We start from the raw sequence: 8997 nt of genomic DNA on the forward strand, positions 1-8997 counted from the left end.
AGGAAGATGCTTGGTGACTTTACTGCACCAAATTCCAATTTACATGGAAGAAGCATCTCAATCCTTGCCATTGGAGCAAACAACTTTGAGCTTAAACCTCAATTAGTTCTCTCTGATGCAACAGAACTGCAAGTTTCATGGACTTCCATCCGAAGATCCTTTTCAGTTCTTAATTGAATTCTTGCAGATCTGTGATACTGTTAAGACCAATGGGGTTGACCCCGAGTCTACAGGCTTATGCTTTTCCCGTTTGCTGTAAGAGGAAAAGCTAGAGTATGGTTGGACTCTCAACCTAAAGATAGCCTGAACTCTTGGGATAAGCTGGTCACGGCTTTCTTAGCCAAGTTCTTTCCTCCTCAAAAGCTTAGTAAGCTTAGAGTGGATGTTCAAACCTTCAGACAGAAAGAAGGTGAATCCCTCTATGAAGCTTGGGAGAGATATAAGCAACTGACCAAAAAGTGTCCTTCTGACATGCTTTCAGAATGGACCATTCTAGATATATTCTATGATGGTCTATCTGAACTATCAAAGATGTCATTGGACCATTCTGCAGGTGGATCCATTCACCTAAAGAAAATGCCTGCAGAAGCTCAAGAACTCATTGACATGGTTGCTAATAACCAGTTCATGTACACTTCTGAGAGGAATCCTATAAGTAATGGGACGCCTCAGAATAAGGGAGTTCTTGAAATTAATACTCTGAATGCCATATTGGCTCAGAACAAAATATTGACTTAACAAGTCAATATGATTTCTCAGAGTCTGAATGGATTAAAGGAATTATCCAACAGTACTAAAGAGGCATCTTCTGAAGAAGAAGCTTATGATCCTGAGAACCCTGCAATAGCAGAGGTGAATTACATGGGTGAACCCTATGGAAACACCTATAATCCCTCATGGAGAAATCACCCAAATATCTCATGGAAGGATCAACAAAAGCCTCAACAAGGCTTTAATAATGGTGGAAGAAACAGGTTTAGCAATAGCAAACCTTTTCCATCATCCACTCAGCAACAGACAAAGAATTCTGAGTAGAACCCATCTAGCTTAGCAAATATAGTCTCTGATCTATCTAAGGCCACTGTGAGTTTCATGAATGAAACAAGGTCCTCCATTAGAAATTTGGAGGCACAAATAGGCCAGATGAGTAAAAGGGTCACTGCAACTCCTCCTAGTACTCTCCCAAGCAATACAGAAGAGAATCCAAAAAGAGAGTGCAAGGCCATTACCTTGCTTGGTGTGGCCGAACCCAAAGAAGAGGAGGAGGACATGAATCCCCATGAGGAAGACCTCCTGGGACGTCCAGTGACCAATAAGGAGTTTCCCTTTGAGGAACCAAAGGATTCTGAGGCTCATCTAGAGACCATAGAGATTTCATTGAACCTCCTTCTGCCCTTCATGAGCTCTGATGAGTATTCTTCTTCTGAAGAGAATTAATATGTTACTGAAGAGCAAGTTGCTAAGTACCTTGGTGCAATCATGAAGTTGAATGCCAAATTATTTGGTAATGAGACTTGGGAAGATGAACCTCCCTTGCTCACCAATGAACTGAATGCATTGGATAGGCAGAAATTACCTCAAAAGAAATAGGATCCTGGTAAATTCCTAATTCCTTGTAACATAGGCACCATGACCTTTGAGAAAGCTCTGTGTGACCTGGGATCAGGAATAAACTTAATGCCACTCTTTGTAATGGAGAAACTTGGGATCTTTGAGGTGCAAGCTGCCAGAATCTCATTAGAGATGGCAGACAACTCAAGAAAACAGGCTTATGGACTAGTAGAGGACGTGTTAGTAAAGGTTGAAGGCCTTTACATCCCTGCTGATTTTATAATCCTAGACACTGGGAAGGATGAGGATGAATCCATCATCCTTGGAAGACCCTTCCTAGCCACAGCAAGAGCTGTGATTGATGTGGACACAGGAGAGTTTGTCCTTCAACTGAATGAGGACTACCTTGTGTTTAAAACTCAAGGATCTCCTTCTGTAACCATGGAGAGGAAGCATGAAAAGCTTCTCTCACTGCAGAGTCAACTAAAGCCCCCACAGTCAAACTCTAAGTTTGGTGTTGGGAGGCCACAACCAAACTCTAAATTTGGTGTTGAACCCCCACAACCAAACTCTAAGTTTGGTGTTGGGAGGTTCCAACAATGCTCTGATTATCAGTAAGGCTCCATGAGAGCTCACCGTCAAGCTACTGATATTAAAGAAGCGCTTGTTGGGAGGCAACCCAATGTTATTTAATCATATATATTTTATTTTCTCTTTGTTATTTCGTATTTTATTAGGTTGATGATCATGTGGAGTCACAAAAACTACTGAAAAATCAAAAACAGAATGAAAAATAGCATTGAAAATAGCACACCCTGGAAGAGAGCAGTCTGGCGTTTAAACGCCAGAAACAAGCATCTGTCTGGCGTTTAACGCCAGAAACAGGCACCAAGCTGGCATTTAACGCCAGAAACAAGCATCTGCCTGGCGTTAAATGCCAGAAACAGGCTATATTTGGGCGTTTAACGCCAGAAACAAGCAACAGTCTGGCGTTAAACGCCAGGATTGCACAGCAAGGGCGTTTTACACGCCTAATTGGAGCAGGGATGTTAAGTCCTTGACCCCACTTGATCTGTGGACCCCACAGGATCCCCTCAGGATCTGTGGACCCCACAGGATCTCCACCACTTTTTCTCTCTTCTTCACACCTTTTTATAACTCTCTTCCCCAAATATCCTTCACCAATCACCTCACTCTCTTTTCCCCATCACCTCCATTCTTCTTCTTCCTCTACCACTTTCTTCCTTTTTTTGCTCGAGGACGAGCAAATATTTTAAGTTTGGTATGGACAAAGCATTGCTTTTTTTCCCATAACCACTAATGCCTCAGGGGATGCACTTTTCTCCACAAAATTATTAGGAAGAAATCAACACTTCCCTAGGAGAACTAAGTTCTAACATGGGACAACTAAGGGTGGAGCACCAAGAGCACTCCATCATCCTCCATGAAATTAGAGAAGATCAAAGAGCTATGAGGGAAGAGCAACAAAGACAAGGAAGAGACATAAAGGAGCTCAAAAGCACCATTGGTTCTTCAGGAAGAGGAAGACGCCACCCTCACTAAGGTGGACTCATTCCTTAATCTCCTTGTTTATTTATTTTTCTATTTTTGGTTTCCATGCTTCATTTTTAATTATGTTTGTGTCTCTCCTATATGATCATTAAGTGTCTAAGTGTCTATGTCTTAAAGTTATGAATATGAATCCATCACCTCTCTTAAATAAAAACTATTCTAAAAACAAAAGAACAAGAAGTACTAGTTTAATTATTTTGATGTGGTGGCAATACTTTTTGTTTTCTGAATGTATGCTTGAACAGTGCATATGTCTTTTGAAGTTGATGTTTATGAATGTTAAATATGTTGGCTCTTGAAAGAATGATGAAAAAGGAGAAATGTTATTTGATAATATGAAAAATCATAAAAATGATTCTTGAAGCAAGAAAAAGCAGTGAATACAAAAGCTTGCAGAAAAAAAATTGGCGAAAAAAAAAACAAAAATAGAAAAAGAAAAAGTAAATAGAAAAAGCCAAAAGCTCTTAAAACCAAAAGAAAAGAGCAAAAAGCCAATAGCCCTTAAAACCAAAAGGCAAGGGTAATAAAAAAGATCCAAGGCTTTGAGCATCAGTGGATAGGAGGGCCTAAAGGAATAAAATCCTGGCCTAAGCGGCTAAACCAAGTTGTTCCTAACCATGTGCTTGTGGCTTGAAGGTGTCAAGTGAAAACTTGAGACTGAGCGGTTAAAGTCAAGGTCCAAAGCAAAAAAAAGAAGAGTGTGCTTAAGAACCCTGGACACCTCTAATTGGGGACTTTAGTAAAGCTGAGTCACAATCTGAAAAGGTTCACCCAGTTTTGTGTCTGTGGCATTTATGTATCCGGTGGTAATATTGGAAAACAAAGTGCTTTGGGCCACGACCAAGACTCATAAAGTAGCTATGTTCAAGAATCAACATACTGAACTAGGAGAATTAATAACACTATCTGAATTCTAAGTTCCTATAGAAGCCAATCATTCTGAACCTCAATGGATAAAGTGAGATGCCAAAATTATTCAAGAAGCAAAAATCTACAAGTCCCGCTCATCTGATTGAAGCTAAGTTTTATTGATATTTTTGAATTTATAGTATATTCTCTTCTTTTTATCCTATTTGATTTTCAGTTGCTTGGGGACAAGCAACAATTTAAGTTTGGTGTTGTGATGAGCGGATAATTTATACGCTTTTTGGCATTATTTTTACATAGTTTTTAGTATGATTTAGTTAGTTTTTAGTATATTTTTATTAGTTTTTAATTAAAATTCACATTTCTGGACTTTACTATGAGTTTGTGTGTTTTTCTGTGATTTCAGGTATTTTCTGGCTGAAATTGAGGGACTTAAGCAAAAATCAGATTCAGAGGTTGAAGAAGGACTGCAGATGCTGTTAGATTCTGACCTCCCTGCACTCAAAGTGGATTTTCTGGAGCTACAGAACTCCAAATGGCGCGCTCTCAATTGCGTTGGAAATTAGACATCCAGGGCTTTCCAGAAATATATAATAGTTCATACTTTGATTAAGAATAGATGACGTAAACCGGCGTTGAACGCCAGTTCCATGCTGCATTCTGGAGTCAAACGCCAGAAACAGGTTGCAAAGTGGAGTTAAACGCCAGAAACAGGTTACAAACTGGCGTTCAACTCCAAGAGAAGCCTCTACACGTGTAAAGCTCAATGCTCAGCCCAAGCACACACCAAGTGGGCCCCAGAAGTGGATTTCTGCATCATTTACTTATCTCTGTAAACCCTAGTAACTAGTTTAGTATAAATAGGACTTTTTACTATTGTATTTATATCTTTGGATCATCTTTGATCATTTTTATGCTATCTTAGACTTTTGTGAGGGCTGGCCATTCGGCCATGCCTTAAAATTTATCACTTGTGTATTTTCAACGGTAAAGTTTCTACACACCATAGATTAAGGTGTGGAGCTCTGCTGTTCCTCAAAGATCAATGCAAAGTACTACTATTTTTCTATTCAATTCAACTTATTCCGCTTCTAAGATATTCATTCGCACTTCAATATGATGGATGTGATGATTGTGACAGTCATCATCATTCTCAACTTATGAACGCGTGTCTGACAACCACTTCCGTTCTACCTTAGATTGAATGGATATCTCTTGGATATCTAATACAGGGGACTGAGTCCGAGTTATTAGTGTCTTCGTGGTATAAGTTAGAACCCATGGACAGCCATTCTTGAGAATCCGGAAATTCTAAACCTTGTCTGTGGTATTCCGAGTAGGATTCAGGGATTGAATGACTGTGACGAGCTTCAAACTCGCGAGTGCTGGGCGTAGTAACAGACGCAAAAGGATCAAGGATCCTATTCCAGTATGATCGAGAACCGACAGATGATTAGCCATGCAGTGACAGCGCATTGGACCATTTTCACTTAGAGGACAGGTGGCCATTGACAACGGTGATGCCTAACATACAGCTTACCATGGAAAGGAGTAGGAAGGATTGGAAGAAGACAGTAGGAAAGCAGATGTTCAGAGGGACGAAAGCATCTCTATACGCTTATCTGAAATTCTCACCAATGAATTACATAAGTACCACTATCCTATTTTATATTTTATTTATCTTTTACTTATCAATTCATAAAATCAGTTGAATCCGCCTGACTGAGATTTACAAGGTGACTGTAAGACCCAGAACTTTTGAAAAGTCTTATTATGATCAAGTCTCAAATCATATAGTTATTTATAGCCTTAATTTCAGAGATTATTTTATTAAGGATAATTAAGGCAAGTTGTGATTTATTGAATTTGGGACAAGTTATGATTATTATCCAATTTGATAATTATTGGATTATTTTCTATAATTATATTATAAAGTTGGTAGTTGTGAAATAATAAGGATTTTTATATGATTTAGATTTAATAATTAATATTTTAAATATTAATACTGTTATTTTGGAAAATAAAGAGTTTAATTATATTATTTCTAATTATATTGATTTGGGCATTTTATGGAAAATAATTTGTAAGATTGATGAGCAAATAGTACTTTTCTATATACAATTAGTGTTGGATTTAATTTGGGTTTCAAATTACTATACTCTCCCCAATTTCATTTGAAATTCTAAAAATGTGCCTAACCCTAACTTTTGAAAATGAAACCCTAACCCAGTGACCAGTTACCCGACTCGGTTCCCTTTTACCCACACTCGGCCAGCAGCAACAAATCTTCCCCATCTATCCAATTTGATGCGCAGCCCTATCCTAAACACACTCACGGTTCCCTGAACCAGGGGAAGAGAAAGAACGAAAATGGAAAGAAAGGGGGAAAGGGGGAAGGAGGTCGCTGCCCAATCCGCGCCGCCATCATCGCCCATCCATGGAACCATGAGTCGCACCTCTGTCACTGAGAAGAGGAGGGAGAAGGCGCGATACTGGAGGAGTGCGACCCGCTGCGCCGCCGTGGGTCCCTTGCCGTCAAGCTCGAAGGAGCAGGGGAGAACGATGCTGGGTTTGAGGGAGGCAGAGGTGGTGTGGCGCGAGGTGGGAGGTGAGTTGTTCGCATTGCCGTTCGCGCCACCGTTGCTGAGCCATAAAGCCGCCGCCGCCGGGTCTCACTGCTGTCCGTCGCCGTCCAAGGCAGAGAGAGTCACGATGGAGCTCCGTTTCTGCTTCTCTGGTCCGCCAAGAGAGGAGCTCATGGGTGGAGGAAGGCCAGTTCAGGGAGAGAACGCCGTTGAGTGAGGTAAACGCCTCTGCCGTGCTTCTCGGTCACTGGTGGTGGAGCCGCGTTGCTGTCACCCATGGCTGCCGTTCTTACCATTGCTCCATTTGGGATTTGGGTTGAGCACGCTGCCGTTGCCATTAGAAGCCGCTGCTGAGGCTAGGGTACCATGGTGGTTGCTAATGGAGTCGCCGTTGATGATTGCGAGCGGCTATGCTGATTCTGAGTCACCGTGTCACTGCCAAAGTAAGGAAACTCACTGGAATAGCATCATCGGAGCTACTGTTCAGCTGATGCCGCTGCCTGGGTCGCTGCGGTACGAGCTGCCATTGATGGAGCTGCTATGTTCAGTAATTTCTGCGAGTTTTGACTTTTCGGTAAGGGTGTTAAATTTGTGGTTTCTGTTATTTTGGGTTTCGAGAAGATTTTGATGCTGTGTGGTTATTATAGTTGACCCACCAGAGCTTTTGGCCGCTACCGGAGCTGTTGTCGGGTCGGTCCGGAATCGCAGCTACTTCATTTTGTTGTTTCGGTGAGTAATTATGTTTCGAAATCCTGCGTTAGTGTCCCGTACGTGTGTTAAAGCCTTTACGATATTAATGTTCTTAAGATTTAGTAACTGAGGTTGCTTGTCGTAAATTAGAGCTGTTTGTGCTGCTGCGGAAATGTGTGGGGCTGTGCTTTGAAGCTGCCTTTGATTTCGGGTTGAGGCGGAAAGGACTCTGTGAGACGTTTGGATTATGGAATTTGCGTTTTGAGGTAGGGGCGCTTTCCAAAACACTATGTTTTAAGTATTGGAATTATTACATATGGATACTGTTGTGAGATATTGTATATTTGGTGATTGTATCTGCCTTATGTGTTATTTGATCGACTCGAGTGATTATGGACGTTGGTTCGGTTGAATTGTTGTGTGGCTTTGTGAAATGTAATGTTTTGAAGTGATTCTTTAAAGATTTGAAATCTGAGTTTAATCCGTTGAGGATTGATTTGATTTGAGTCAATTATTTGATGATGTGAAAAGTCAAATGCACTTTTGAATTCAGCCTGGTTTACTTTAATTAACTTGATCTTGGACAAATGATTTGTTACTGAACCATTTCTTTAAAGCTTTGGAAATGAGTTAAATTGGTTGATATTGAGTTGATTTTGAAATGGTTTTCTTGAGATATGCCACTGAGGCGACTGTTAGATTTAGCTTGCTTTGAATTGATTTCTGGTTTTGAGCTGTTGAAAAGGAATGAGAAACAATTTAGTTGGGACCCGAACTGGGTGGCAAAAGTCCAAGTTTTAGGGGAGGTGCTGCCGAAATTTCTACAAAATCCTAGTCTTGTTTGAAAAGTTATTTAAAAAGGATCGAATTTGAGAAGTTGTATTATTTGATTTATTAAGAGAATATTTATATTTTCAAGCTTAATTTATTTAGTGAACTTTATGCCTTGAGTTTGACTTATTTAGAAATGAACTATTTTTACCGTTTGAATCACTGAAGGAAAAAATGATGCTCTAATATTGATTTCAATATAAAAATGAGCTTTTAGTGATTTCAAAGGAATCTAGACTTTTGATTGAGTAAATAAGTTTGAGGCATTTTGGAAGAGTTAGAAAAATGGGTTCCAAAAAGAAACCTGAAAGTGGTTTGATTCAAATGAACCGGTTCCTTTTCAAATGAGTTGATTTTTGGACCGGGTTGGAACTTGTGATTTTGCATGGTCGGTTTCATAATAAATTCAGTTTTATTTACTTGAACTGAGAATCCATGATTTTAAGAGTTTCAATGAATTTTAAGGAATTGATATAGGTTGACCTTCCCTAAAGACTTGGGACTCTGCCGAAAAGCTTTTATTATAAAATCCCATTATTGGACGGGTGGTTTTGAATACTTTGAAATAAATTCTTAACTTGCCATGGTTTTGGAAGTTTTGGAAAGAGAATGCCGAGAGTGGCTTTGTTTTGAACAGGGGACTCACTTTGAGTAAATTTGGCTTATGAGCCTGAGATGATTTGAGAAATGAGATCTTTAAAGCCAAGGTTGAAAAGAGTTGAAATTTGATTTCAAAGTGAAATGGCTTGAGAAAAGTGATTTGTGGCTTAAATGCCGGTTTTATGAATTTGATGATGTTGAATGGTGGAAGTGCTGTTTTGTTATGGGCCGGAATGGCTGTGTATGATTATGAATATTGGCTGGTTCTGGATTGAACCGTGAGCCAGAATGGCTGTGTATG

General features: G+C 39.9%; 1 non-coding gene across 1 annotated transcript; it reads right to left on the reverse strand.

Moving 5' to 3' along the window:
- Positions 1 to 369: 369 nt before the first annotated feature.
- On the reverse strand, positions 370 to 477 carry LOC112752765 (small nucleolar RNA R71). Its single transcript, XR_003177182.1, has one exon. It is a non-coding gene; the product is annotated as a small nucleolar RNA R71 (small nucleolar RNA).
- Between the last annotated feature and the right edge of the window lie 8520 nt (positions 478 to 8997).

Source organism: Arachis hypogaea, chromosome 15, assembly GCF_003086295.3.
Source record: "Arachis hypogaea cultivar Tifrunner chromosome 15, arahy.Tifrunner.gnm2.J5K5, whole genome shotgun sequence".
Lineage (NCBI taxonomy): Eukaryota > Viridiplantae > Streptophyta > Magnoliopsida > Fabales > Fabaceae > Arachis > Arachis hypogaea.